This window comes from Botryllus schlosseri, chromosome 8, assembly GCF_051294905.1.
Source record: "Botryllus schlosseri isolate E-star chromosome 8, Bs_hap1, whole genome shotgun sequence".
NCBI lineage: Eukaryota > Metazoa > Chordata > Ascidiacea > Stolidobranchia > Styelidae > Botryllus > Botryllus schlosseri.
This window is the reverse complement of record NC_137243.1, coordinates 9,529,009-9,542,104: the sequence shown is the minus strand read 5'-3', so window position 1 is coordinate 9,542,104 and position 13,096 is coordinate 9,529,009.

Here is a 13,096-nt window from a genome sequence, read left to right as displayed (position 1 = left end):
TTCATCTGAACAAGTTACACAGAATCAGGACTTAGGAGCCGGAGCCCCGGAGCCGCGCATTTTTACCGGAGCCGGAGCTCTACATAAAATTCAGCCGGAGCTGGAGCTGGAGCCAGTTATTTGAGGAGTAGCTCCGGCTCCGACGTATTTCATAAGATGCTGTTGTATATGCAACAACCATATCTGCTGAGTTCAGATAATTCAGCAGCAGGCCTTCGCGAAATTAAGAATCTTTTCCTCTTTGACGCTACCTTGTCCGACTATAACCATGTTCCTTGGGATTTAACAGTAGAGCAGTCATATGTTCAATGTTCAATTTTCATACGTGAGTGCCGAACCTCGGTATGCTAAATATGCCTGTGAATGTTGTGGGTATTCGGCATACCAGCAATTTCATCACCAGCACAACCTTGTTGGCCATATGTACGGTTCGAAAATAATGATCACTATGTATTATGCGAAATGGGAGAGAGGATAAAAACGTGATTTCGTTGCACATGTAGATATGACGAGCACGAACCGAGAAATTCCATCTCATCGTGCTATGAATCGGATGACCAAATACTCGCTCTTTCGTGATAGTTCTTTAATCGGGCCACGAAATTGGACATTGTTATTGTGTATGCAATTATAGGCTACATACGAATTGGAATTCATTACTGCGCATGATCTTCATTTACTCCAGTGAGGATTTTCCAGCGTAAATAGGGGATGGCAGAAGAGTAGCCCAAAACGCCGTTACACTCAGCAAACAATTTGTCGCGGGGCGACCTACTCAATCCGATGTCAGGACCCCATGGAATTTTATTTTGGAGACAAATTACTGATTTTAATCGCGATTTCCAATTTGTAATCATCTGTTTCGTAAATTCATTCTTGATGTCTGCTTGATACTCTATTATTCCCGGATTATCTCGCGCTGTGACTTGTAACTGCATATGCATTGTGCAATGTGCTTACTGCATAGTTTAATTCGTTATGGGCATGGCGCAATGTGCATGGCCCAGTGTGTAATTCGGTTATCCGGTTCGTTTAAACGGGAAAATAGTATAGTATATTCCGATAAACTTGATCGGGAAGTTGATGGGGAAGTTTGTCAACAACAACTGGAATGCGGATTCAAAATTGGCGTAAGATATATACCTCATATATACTATTAGATCAGGGGTGGGCAGCCCGTACTGCAGCATGCGGCCGTAGAAGGGAATTTGTGCGGCCGCCGACGCCTAATTCAATTAGTATGTGTTGGCAGCCGTAGACATGCAAATTGCAATTACGAATTCACTCCCGAATTTTCGAGAGATTTTATTTAATCTTGAAATGTTCTTCGCGGTCCGCGCAATTCAACAAGACTTCATTTTTCGATTTTAATGCAGTAGCGCCCTTCTTACTTGGAGCAGGAATGGGAATCATCAAGAAATAACAATTCATTAGGGGCTCTGAAAAATTTTCGCGCCCCGCGCGACAATATGCGCTCCCAGCAACTATTGTAGCGAACCGCTGGTCCTTTTAACCCAATGTCCCTAGCTAACGCCAGGCATCCGTTATGAAGGAAATATACTTTGCGTGTATTAGGATTTCACTATATCATGACAACCATTAGAACGCTACTATCTCTTCTAGATTGCGCAAGCTCCGTAGGCATTGTTACGCCAAACAGTCCTAGCTATAGTGCTGCCTTTTTCCTGTGCTAGAACTTTCATAGTCCGCTCTCATTGGCTAAAGCCTTACAATCACTTGCATTGTTACGAATTTTATGGGTATAAAAACCCACGTTTTCTCTCATGTCTCCCCTTGAGACCTGAGATTCATCTACGCAACATCGACGTACGCTTCTCCGAAATACATCTGTAACGAGTGCATCTGCCCGGCTAAGAATACTCACAACGACAGGATAGCAAGTCGCCATCAGCTACGCATTAGCTTCAGGCACCACGAGCCTTCTGTTACATGGAGCCCCTGAGTTCGGCAACGAGCCTTCTGTTACACTATTCATAACGTTGCCACTCGCGATTTCGGTGCGTACAATAGGCCGTTGTGAAAAGTAGAATAGTCCGGAGTTCACCGGGAATGGATATGGACAGTTTACCATAGGTATTTTGCGTCCAGATCCAGTGGCGGCTCGTGACAATATCGGGTGGTGGGGCAAGGGCTGCGAGCGAATTTTATCAACATGACGTCACAATGGCGTTTTCCAACGTAAATAAGTAACTTTATGATGGTCACATGAATTTCCCGACAACAGTGATTTTAACGTAGGTGCCGCGAGAGGTTTGCCGGTGAGCCGTGACTTGAAGTGTGGTAACAAATGTTTTATTCATTTATTTTTAATCAAAGGATTATTTTACAAAATGTACGTGAACTAAGAATCGTCCCTATGCCACGAATCAAGTATCAGGTCATCCTTAGTAGCATGCGTTTTGATTTCATGGTAGAGTTATAGATTACGCAAATCGATACACCCTAAAATCCGACCGTCACCCCAAATTCGAAATCCGGATCCAGTCCGGCCAGGTAAAAAAACATTGAAATCCTGCTCCTGCTCCTGAACCGGACTGTGGCCATCTCTGGTTACGACCAGGTGATAATAGGCAACCAAAGCGGAGGCACCCGGCGTACGATTGGATCAATAGACTGGACAACTTCTAGACCTCTCATTTTCGCTCTAAAGGCAACTGCGTAAACTACGTACGGAATAAAGATTCAATACGATTCATGTTCGCACTTGACTTGACCTGACTAATTCCAATGACTAGAACTCGAGAGATTGCGTAAGCCTAACTGGAAAGGTCAACGAGTTCGGACACATACGCAATTGTTATCTCATAGATTGGGCCTGTCATATTGAATCCAGAACATCAATTTGAATGGTCTTTGAAGAACTAAGGACAGCAGCCTCGGAACTTCGGTCTCGGAACAACGTAGGACATTTTGGCCTTGAAACTGGAGACTGTGACACAACACATACGGCTTACTGGCTATAAGTCTGCTGCGAAATCGCCGTTGGAAAATATATTAATATATATGAATAAAAGCCGTAACTTAGTATACTGTTACAAGAAATCATCGAGAAGTAGCATACGCAATCTCATAACCCATTCCGGTATGGTACACTGTCAAAATCAATGCAAACAGACGAACACCGAACTTTGAGTAAAATAGATCGAGGAATAGGCTGATCGAATGATCAGCTGTTAGCCGACATCGAAAATGAAATAGCTATCGCAATTGACAGGGGATTGTAAGCAAATGGTTTGAAGGCCACAATTTCACAGTGAAATGGACATTGGCGAACATAAAATTATGCAAATACTTGAATGCAAACCGAGAATCTTGGTTAGCTGTTTCATGCGATCATCGAGATATACCATTGGAAATATCATCACCGATCTCGTTATGGAACGCAGACTATAGATTAGCACAGACCGACACCGGCTTTTGCGTGAGATCCGCAATGACGTAGGTAGGCTAAGTATCAGATCAGCGCGCATCTCTACCATACTCGACCTCGAAAACGAAATAACTGCCTCAATCATTGAGTGTCAACTTTAAGACTTGGCACCGCGTTCGATACTAAAATCAAGACATACCGTGTGAAAGCTCATGACAGATCTAGGTATGGAACATCGTTAAAATCAATAGAGACCAATAACGGCTTTTGCGTAAATTTGTTGGCGATAAATGAAGAGTCAGCTCTTACTCGACTTTGGAAACGAAATTACCACCCACATAGTTCAGTGACAAACTTAAAACTTGTTACATCGGTCGATACTAACACTTACCGTGCCAAATGTCATGACCGATCTCGGTATAGAACATCGTCAAAATCAATGGAGACCAATACCGGCTTTTGAGTAAAATCCGTTTGCTGTACTATGTACATGATAGATCAGCACACACTGAACTTCGGAAACGGAATTACTACCATTATCTTTAAGTAGCAAGCCTGAAACTTGGAGCAGTGTTAAATACTACCTTCACGACATATCATACCAAGTTTCAAGAATTATCATGGTGCGAAACACCGTCACAATCGACCTATACCAGCAAAGGTCGACTCAACGCATATTACGGTAACCGAGTTCAGATATAGATACGATTGTTATATCACACCTTAGGGGCGAGTAGGCATATTTGCCCCGGTTGCTCGGCCATTTTACGAATAGGAGAGAGTAAATCACCGTTTCTTTATTGTGCGCGGCTTTGAGAGAATAGATAGTGAAAGCTTGTTATGAGCGCTACCGGGGCAAGCCCCGGCTAGGCATTCACAAAGCGAAAACACAGAAGAGAATTCGATTTTCGCAGAGACTTCGCTATGTATGGGCGTTTGCAAGCGAAAGCACAAGAAGAACGCGGGTTTCGCTGTGATCTCGGTATATATTGATTGCTGTGCGTCTATAAATGGTTAAATTGTTATTGAACAGAATTTTAGGTGGGGCAATGCCCCAGTTGCCCTATAGGACGAGCCGCCACTGTCCAGATCGTTCATTGCGGCTATGCCCTGGAATGCGGTCTTAGGCTACATAAGTAATCGAAAATGCGGCTATGATTAGCAAGAAGGTTGACCCCCTCTGTATTAGATGATGTGGTCTTTTTGACATGACGATAAATGTAATGGGGGCCAGGGGGGCGCGATTGTTTTGACCATCCCAAGGGGGGGGGGCGTGTCAAAAAAGGTTGAGAACTGCTGGCCTAGGGCCTAGGTCTAGGCTAAGGTGGGTGTCTGATCTTAAAGGCTACTCCGAGTTTTTTCGACACCTTCCAATCGTTTCATTGTATCGCAGTCTAGTGATATTTTGAAATGATGAAAATAATAATAAACTGATTGATTGATTGATTAGAATCTTTAAACATGATTGTGGTTTGGATCAATCAATGGTGATCATATCCAGCTTAGCGAGCATGACGCTTAAGAATATTTTATGGCCCAGTGCACTCAGACCAGAAAGTACCAGAGATGAGCATGGATTAGGATAAGGTTTTGAAAAAACCGGATTTGTGAAATTTTGTCGGATTTGGATTGGATTTGGATTAGACATTTTTTTCAGAACGGATTAGGATTTGGATTGGATTTACATATTTTCTGGGAGATTGAAATGTCGTGCGGCGAATGGCGACAAACTTTATTCAGATCAGTTATTAATGTACTTATGGTTAATAAGTTATCTTGAATCAAGTGAATCGTTGGTTGTGAAAGAAAATTTTCGAATCCCTCCATTGCATAAATTAGTATTTTTTCTGAATTTCCAGTTGGAATCGGATTAGGATTGGACATGGACTTGAATATGAAAAAGTTATGGATTAGGATATGGATTTGGATTTGAAGGTTCGGATTTGGATTGGATTAGGACATAGAAATTTCAAATCCGCTCATCTCTGGAAAGTACATGTGAGATGCTTCGACCGACTACTGTGAACTGTGAAGCCGCCGGAATATGAACACGTCATAAATACGAATCTGCTGACTCATTGTCTACGCAGTGTTTCGCTCGTCGATGTACCAAATATTCATCACGGTAATTACATACTTTAATGGCAATCCACCAAATCAAAACAAAATTATATATTTCGAGTGCATGAAAGTGACTGTGCCTTTGTTTACTTCTGCTGTATTTGTTTTGTGTCAACTTGAACTCGGTTATCTTTCATTGCATCGCAGCCTTGTGGTGTATTGAAGTGAATTGAATTAGTTTCTGCAATGCGCCTCTATTTCAAACGGTTGCAGTGAATTCCGTACGTTGAAATCGGCAGTTGGTGAATTTGACACTTCCAATGTAATAACTATCATTATGAAATCAATGTAAAAATATTGTATTAATAAATTTGGAAATGAATATTTCACGGAGTAATAAAGTGAAGTGTAGTTATACGGCACTCGGTATCATTGTTTTCGGGCTCGGGTTTAGGTTTAGGCTAGTGTTGAGAGAGACAGTTTTTATTCGGTAAAAATTACATTAAAAAATATACTACAGGCTGCAGCGATACGATCCTTAGGGATAATCCAGTCAGCTGCATCGAGGGAGTACTAAAGCGTCTTTCAAGTCGAGTCCCGCGTAAAGAATAAATTAAAACAGGGGTTTAGCTTTGTGTCAGCGGTTCGGGGTTCGATTAAGTTAATGACGTTGTGGTAGGGGGGGGGGGTGAGGATTAGTCCTCCGAATTTACTGATAACCTTTCAAAAAGTCTTTAGTACCAAGCCTCAATGCATGGCCGGAGGTAAAATTAGAAAAATATCAACTACTAGAGGTGGTTAAATTAGTCGTATTTGGTACTCAAGTAGAAGTAGAGGCGTCGTCGTAATTTCTATAGTTAAGTACAGTAGAAGAAGCGAATTGCAATCCGGTAAATAACTAAGTATTTCGGCTTGGTTTTGCCATAAAAACTGAAAACTGTTGAGTGTAAGTAGTCCAAAATGATAACCACTTGAGTAATTTGTCCAAGTAGGCAAAATGAACATGAGTAGGCTACTTTAAGTAGAAGTGAAAGTAGCCTATATATGTAAACAGTCGAGTAATTATTAGCGCAAGTAGGAAAAACATACTTGACTACTCTGGAAAAGTAGAAATACTTAGTTACTGACCATCTCTGTCGAGGTCAGGGACAATAGCTGCTTGCTCACCCTTGTTCACCCTTGAGCAACTGGCTTACTGTTATATAACGTATAGCCTGCGAGGGTATACAGCGAGTTCGTGGTCTACGGATAGCGGCTTACAAATATACTGGAAGTGAGACGAACGTCCTGACGAATGAGTCCTTGACTAGTAGTTAAACACACGACCATCGCCTTTTCCAGATATATTGTACGAATAAATCACACATGAGTCTATCTAGTTAATATACGATAGGCATTGGGTTATATATACCATGTACGATTAGAGATCACGTGATAACGTGCATGCATCATCGGTAAATGAATTGAACAGCGGTACGAGTACAAAATGTAAGAATTAAGGCAAGTTTTTGTTGCAGTCAAATCCGTGGAAAGTTGCACTTATTTTTTATAAAAGTTGCAGCGAAAAGTTGCATTTAATTTCCACAAAAGTTGCACCAAAAGCTGCAGTTATGGACAAGTGCCTAGAAAGTATTAGGGTATAATATATTCGAATCGTTCTATATTCAAGGCAATGCAGCAAAACTTAATGTTGGCAACTTGAACAATGTCAATAGCCTGAAAAACTTGACCCGGCGGTCAAGTTCGAATGTACGTCAAATCAGAAAGGACCTCAAATTTAAACGACAGTGAAATAATCAAGCGATCTATTTACATATAGTAGCAAATATTTCCAGTAAGAAATTATTTGTATAGAAAATCCAAAAAAAAAACTTGCTAGAATTTGCATGAAAAATCGAAAAGAGTTGCAAAATTTGCAATATAATAAACCTCCAAACAGCTTCAATTGGTATAGGCCTACTACATAACTTCTGAGTATTTAGGAAGCTGCTGGAAGTTTAAAAAAAAATTGCAAAAACTTGCCCTAGTAATAATTGTAATATTCCACTGTATAGAATAGCCTATATGTTAACGCTGTAAGGTCGAATCCCGTAGTCAATGATATTATTTTATAAGGGGATATGACTTGCAAAAGGCAAAAATCTTTTGTCGAACGCAAAATGTCAGTTAGTCTGTGATACAGATGACCACCATTTATTTACAAGGCCGCATAGGAAGCCGCGAAATTGCCGAATTGGTATAGCAACAGTCAATGCTCAAAGTTTACGAATCGATCCACTGGGATCAGCGAAACTCTGTCGCGGTAATTGTGATTACCATATATAATCGCGATATGACTTTCGCAACTATAACCGATTTAGTTGGTCGGGTGCGAAGCTGAACTACTGGTGCGGTAAACATCCGGTCGAAGATCACATTCATATTAGTGCCGCACACTGCATTCGTAGGTCATGCGATTAGCGACCAATTCCACGTGTCCGGTGTAAATATCGGACAGGTAGTGAGTAATTGTCTTTCGAAAGAGCATTTCGGAATTCAGCAATTCACGCGGTCCTGACGGCGGGAAGGGTGTCCGATTTCTGCAACAAGAAGTCGGCAGCAGTATCACGACAACAAACGAAATGCACATTTACTAAACAAGAAAAATAATAACAATAATGTATTAATTACAATAAATGCGTATACAGACAATAGGAATGCAACACGGCAGGCAACTAATCAGATCAATGACGTAATGAATCTACCAAATACAAGTATTCATGGAATGGTATGACTTTTGGACACGGCAGACATAATGTGGTGTATTCTCACGTCCAATTTCGTGGCGCCGCAGATGATTTTAAATAGTATCCATGCTCGATAATCTCGAATTTTCGCGATTTGGCTATCAAGCTGATCAGCGGAGCAGCAATTAAGCCAATTAGGGAAGCATACTGCGTCCGCAGACATGCAAACACAAACACCGCAGCTGAATGAATCCGATTGTTTGACCAAACATTTCAATTTGTACCCCCGTACATGACACCGGGTGGTGTTGCTCACGTGCGGAAATAAATGCTCGATCACTTTCATATTGAAATCAATGGGTGAAGGGCCAAGAGAGTCATAAATCGTGATATATTCGTCATCACTGCTGACTGTCAACAAGATAAAGGGCTTTCGCCAAAGTAAAGGGTATAACAAAACAAACGAGTTTTGGATTTGGTTAACATATTTTGGGTATAGCGAACGAAGCGACTACCTTTTATACGATTTATTTGCCAGTATTTCTGCCGTCAAATCCGGATTGACGCAGAAAATTTGTTTTTTTGGAGTTTGTCTTGGAAGCAATCAAAGCGGAATTTTCGATATATCGGTATACCATTGTGACTGTCAACCAGCCATTGGGATCGGAAGTGGTTTTTTGCCTGCTGGGTCCGGGTCTGTTACAGGTAAAATCAGACAATGGTCTTGTGGAGAGTATATCGGACCAACAAATGACGTTTGTGTCACATTTAACGGCTACAGTATTCATATCTTCGATATCTTCCGCTTGATGCCAGACTTTATTGGAAAGTCGAAGGCAACACCCTTCGAATGTTTGTGGTGGTAACAGCCCAGGAAAAGGTGCGTCTTTCAGATACGCAGGTATTGCGTCCGCGCATGCAACCAGCATGCTATTAGTCGATTCCTGTTCTCGAGATTCCTGCAACGCAACGACTGATGACACTGCATTTTTGTATTTCAGCCGAGATTTGTTGATTTCGCCATGATAATACGAAGTAATGATTTTTCCGGTTTTGTTCTTTTTGAATTTGGATTCAATGAGTTCCGTTCCAGTTCCAGTGTTTTCAGAGACAATTTCATCATCGGGATTAACTAGACCAGATAATGGACCATTAACCATGAAGCCGGATTTTTCCACTGTGTCATAGAACTGCTTCTGTATTACATTGACAGCAGCTGTATAAAGCTTAACAAAATGGGAAAGGTCATCGGCACGAGGATTTTCGAGTATAACTCTTTTCAAATATCCGAAATGCTGCTCGATACAACCTTGTGTTCTGTTATTTTTCGACACGTTTTGACATTCAAGACCGCGGATCTTTGCAAATCTCGACGAGAAAGTATTAAAGAGCTCTTGTTGTTCCAATGTCGTTTGACCATCCGCTCGGCAATGGCGAGACAAATCACCCAGCATCAATTTGGAGGTCGTGGATATTTTACTCAAAATAACACTTATTACTTTGTCGCAAAATGTTTCGCTGTAGTACACGTTATAGTCAGGAAGTCCATTACTGTCTTTGTGTTTCAAGCAATCTTCTGATTTCCGGAATTGATTTGCCATATCCTCATATCGTTTCAAAAATGGGGATTTCTTTTCATGGCGTTTATCGCATGACTTGATGTCGATTAGATGAACGTCCGTTGAGTCCTCACCGTTGAATCGATCTGTTGTGATATCATCACTGCCAATGCCATCACAGCTAACATTGAACGATTTCAAGTTGTTGAAATGATATTCCACCAAATTGGATGCTCTCTGGCAGTTTGTCACAACAATAAAACTCATGACCAGCTGGTCCAAGGCCTCGAGCGTATCCGCATTGAAAAATCTCGAAATCCAAGTCATCGCTGCAACTTTTTGGGCTGGATAATATTTCAATACAAAATGTTTCGCTGCCTTCATCGAATGACTCAAGCAATTCAGCACGATGCAAAGGTCCAAATCACCAGAATTAGGCGTGCCAGATACTATTCTGTAGCATCTTTCGTAGAAAGCAGTGCGATTTTCACGCGTGAAAGACTGTAAAACCGCATTCCACATTGCAGCAGCTCCATCAATGATAATTCTGACGGGATGCTTACGGCTCCCCGTCAGCTTAAATCTAACTTCGAGGAATTTATTTAGGAAGCTCGAAATATTCTGCGTAGTGTGGCAAGTTGTTACGCACGATGCAACAGGCAGAGAACATTTACCGCGAACAGGATTTCGAACAAGGAGAGTGTAAATTTGAAAATCCCCGCCACGACTTATACCGGCAGTCGCATCCAAATATGCGTTATCGATAGCACTCAAAATATTGAATGTTTTAATTCCCCAGCTTGAAAATAATATGACTTCGGGGGGAGAAATCTGGATAGTGCGAATGAACGGTGTTGACTTCTCTGGTTCACATAGCCTCATGGTTTCCAAATTCAACCACCACAAGAGATAAGGCCCTGGGGATTTTCCTTCGCTTTTCATTTTGCGAAGAACCTGGGGATTAGGGACTTCGATATGCGATCCTAGGGATCTCTGATTCCGGGTCAGCGTTTGATACAATTTATTAAATTGCACTGCTGCAGAGCAATGCCTCAGTTTTTCTGTCATATCTTTTCTTTCTTTGCCCCGAATAGGTCGTGAACGAACGCAAAGTTTGGAATGTCGCCTAATACCAAATATAGAAACTTCAGCCACAACAGTAGGCGAATTACGAAATGAATAGAATTCAATGACATATTTAGTATTGCAGTCGCAACATTGAGAATGAGTACAGTATAGAAGCACATTACCTTCGTATTTTCCATTATCTTTTGCCTCGCGAGAAAATGTTAGATAATGTTGTTGAATTGCTGGTACACATTCGTTGTATATTGCATATATTCCATCAAGGATAATCTTCCTGTAATCCGCCGAATTAAATCGATGTTGCAGTTCCCCACCTTGAGTAAGTTCTTCCCAAGTAACTTGCGAAATGTCAAACTTGCCTTTAAGATTGATTTCATCAATTTGAAAGCTTGCCTCACTTTCTATGGGTAGTTCTTCGCTGGCCCTGTTTCGAGCATAATTATGCTCATCGAATATATGTAACAGAGTTCGACCTGGAGGCTCATTGGGGCTTAAGATGGAGCATTGGACATTTCTACTGACCACAGTAGGCCTAGGTATTGGAAGCTCCAATATATCCTCATTAGAAGTGGAACCATCGCTTTTGTTGGCGGGTGTATTGGGAACAATAACGTTATTTGGAGATACATAACTGGTACTGGCGTCACTACAAGCTTTTTTTGAAACACTGATGAAGTGTCCCCTTTCTTTGCCGTTATTTAAATGTACCGCAACAACTGCAGAATTGCGTACCAGCGGGACATCCTCCCATTTGCCATCAACGTACTTTTTCAAGTCGTTTTGGTGCAGTATACACTCCTCATGCCACCAATCGCTGCAAGTGTCGCATTGGACCATGGGCTCACCATTCCAAGTTGATCTGCATATGCAATATATTTTATCGTCGGGCGTTGTTGTTGCATTTTCCGGTGGTCTCGAATCAGCAATTTGAATTTCTTCATCACGATCCATGTTCTGTACAGTTTTCTGGTGTTTCAAAGTCTCATCAATTTCATCCTTGGACGAATCAGAAATTCGAATGTCTTCATCAATTTCCGTGTTCTGTACAGTACTCTCGTGTTTCAAATTCTTATCAATTTCATCCTCGCATGTATCCAAAATTCGAATGTCTTCATCACGATCCATGTTCTGTAGAGTTCTCTCGTGTTTCAAAGTCTCATCAATTTCATCCTCACACGAATCAGAAATTCGAACGTCTTCATCAATTTCCGTGTTCTGTACAGTTTTCTGGTGTTTCAAAGTCTCATCAATGTCATCCTGGGATGAATCTCATGTGGCCCTTTGGCTGAAAAAGTTAGCCAGCCCTGACTAGCAGCTTATCTTGAAGACATTATGGAAAAATCGTTGCGTAGGCTTATATCACAGGAGAAATTGGATTTTTTTTTAAATTTCGAAGTCACCATGATTGACCTTGCTCATTCAATTTTTTTTTACAATCAACAACAAAACATCTCTAAACAGCAAATTTTTTTTGTATCAGTAGGCTATTGATAGCAATTTAGCAATAAATATGAGTCTGCACAGTAGGATATTTCATCTCAGATGACGACTCTGTGGATGATGAGCTCTGGAGTTTTACTAGTAAGGAAGCAAAACTGCATCGTGATTTTCCGAATTAAGAAATAATACAAATTAATTTATCAACTACTTCCAGGCTTCGCGGACCCCCGGTTGAGAACCGCTGACTTAGATACAGTAAATTAGCACTAAAGAAGAGCTGCGGCAGGTATTTTTGGAGCTGGGCCGGTAAGATGACCTTTTTTGTCAACCGACCACGAAGTGGGAAAACTTTACCATTTTTTAGGATTTTCCTCCGGTTTTGCAAGTCTGAAAATGTTGAAAAAGTGTCCTCGTTTAAGATTTCCAAAATATGATACCTCTACTATAACATGCGATGTTTCCAAGAATTTCACACGACACGTAAGCGCTCACGCAACAAATAATATTACGATTGTGAATTATGAAATCGTAATTTTGGGTGCGTATTTTAAAGTATTTCGCTGACTATACCTTTAATGATGTGATAAAATGAATGCATTTTTAGAATAGTATGATACTCTGTACATCGTGTGCAAATATAAGCGTCTTAGTGATATATTGCGATGCCCTAATGAGTGATAGGAATAGTTTGTATTGATGGTTGCGCTGCCGCTATTGTGAAATCGTAATTTTGGATGCGTATTTTAAAGTATTTCGCTGACTATACCATTAATGATGTGATAAAATGAATGCATTTTTAGAATAGTATGATACTCTATGTACATCGTGTGCAA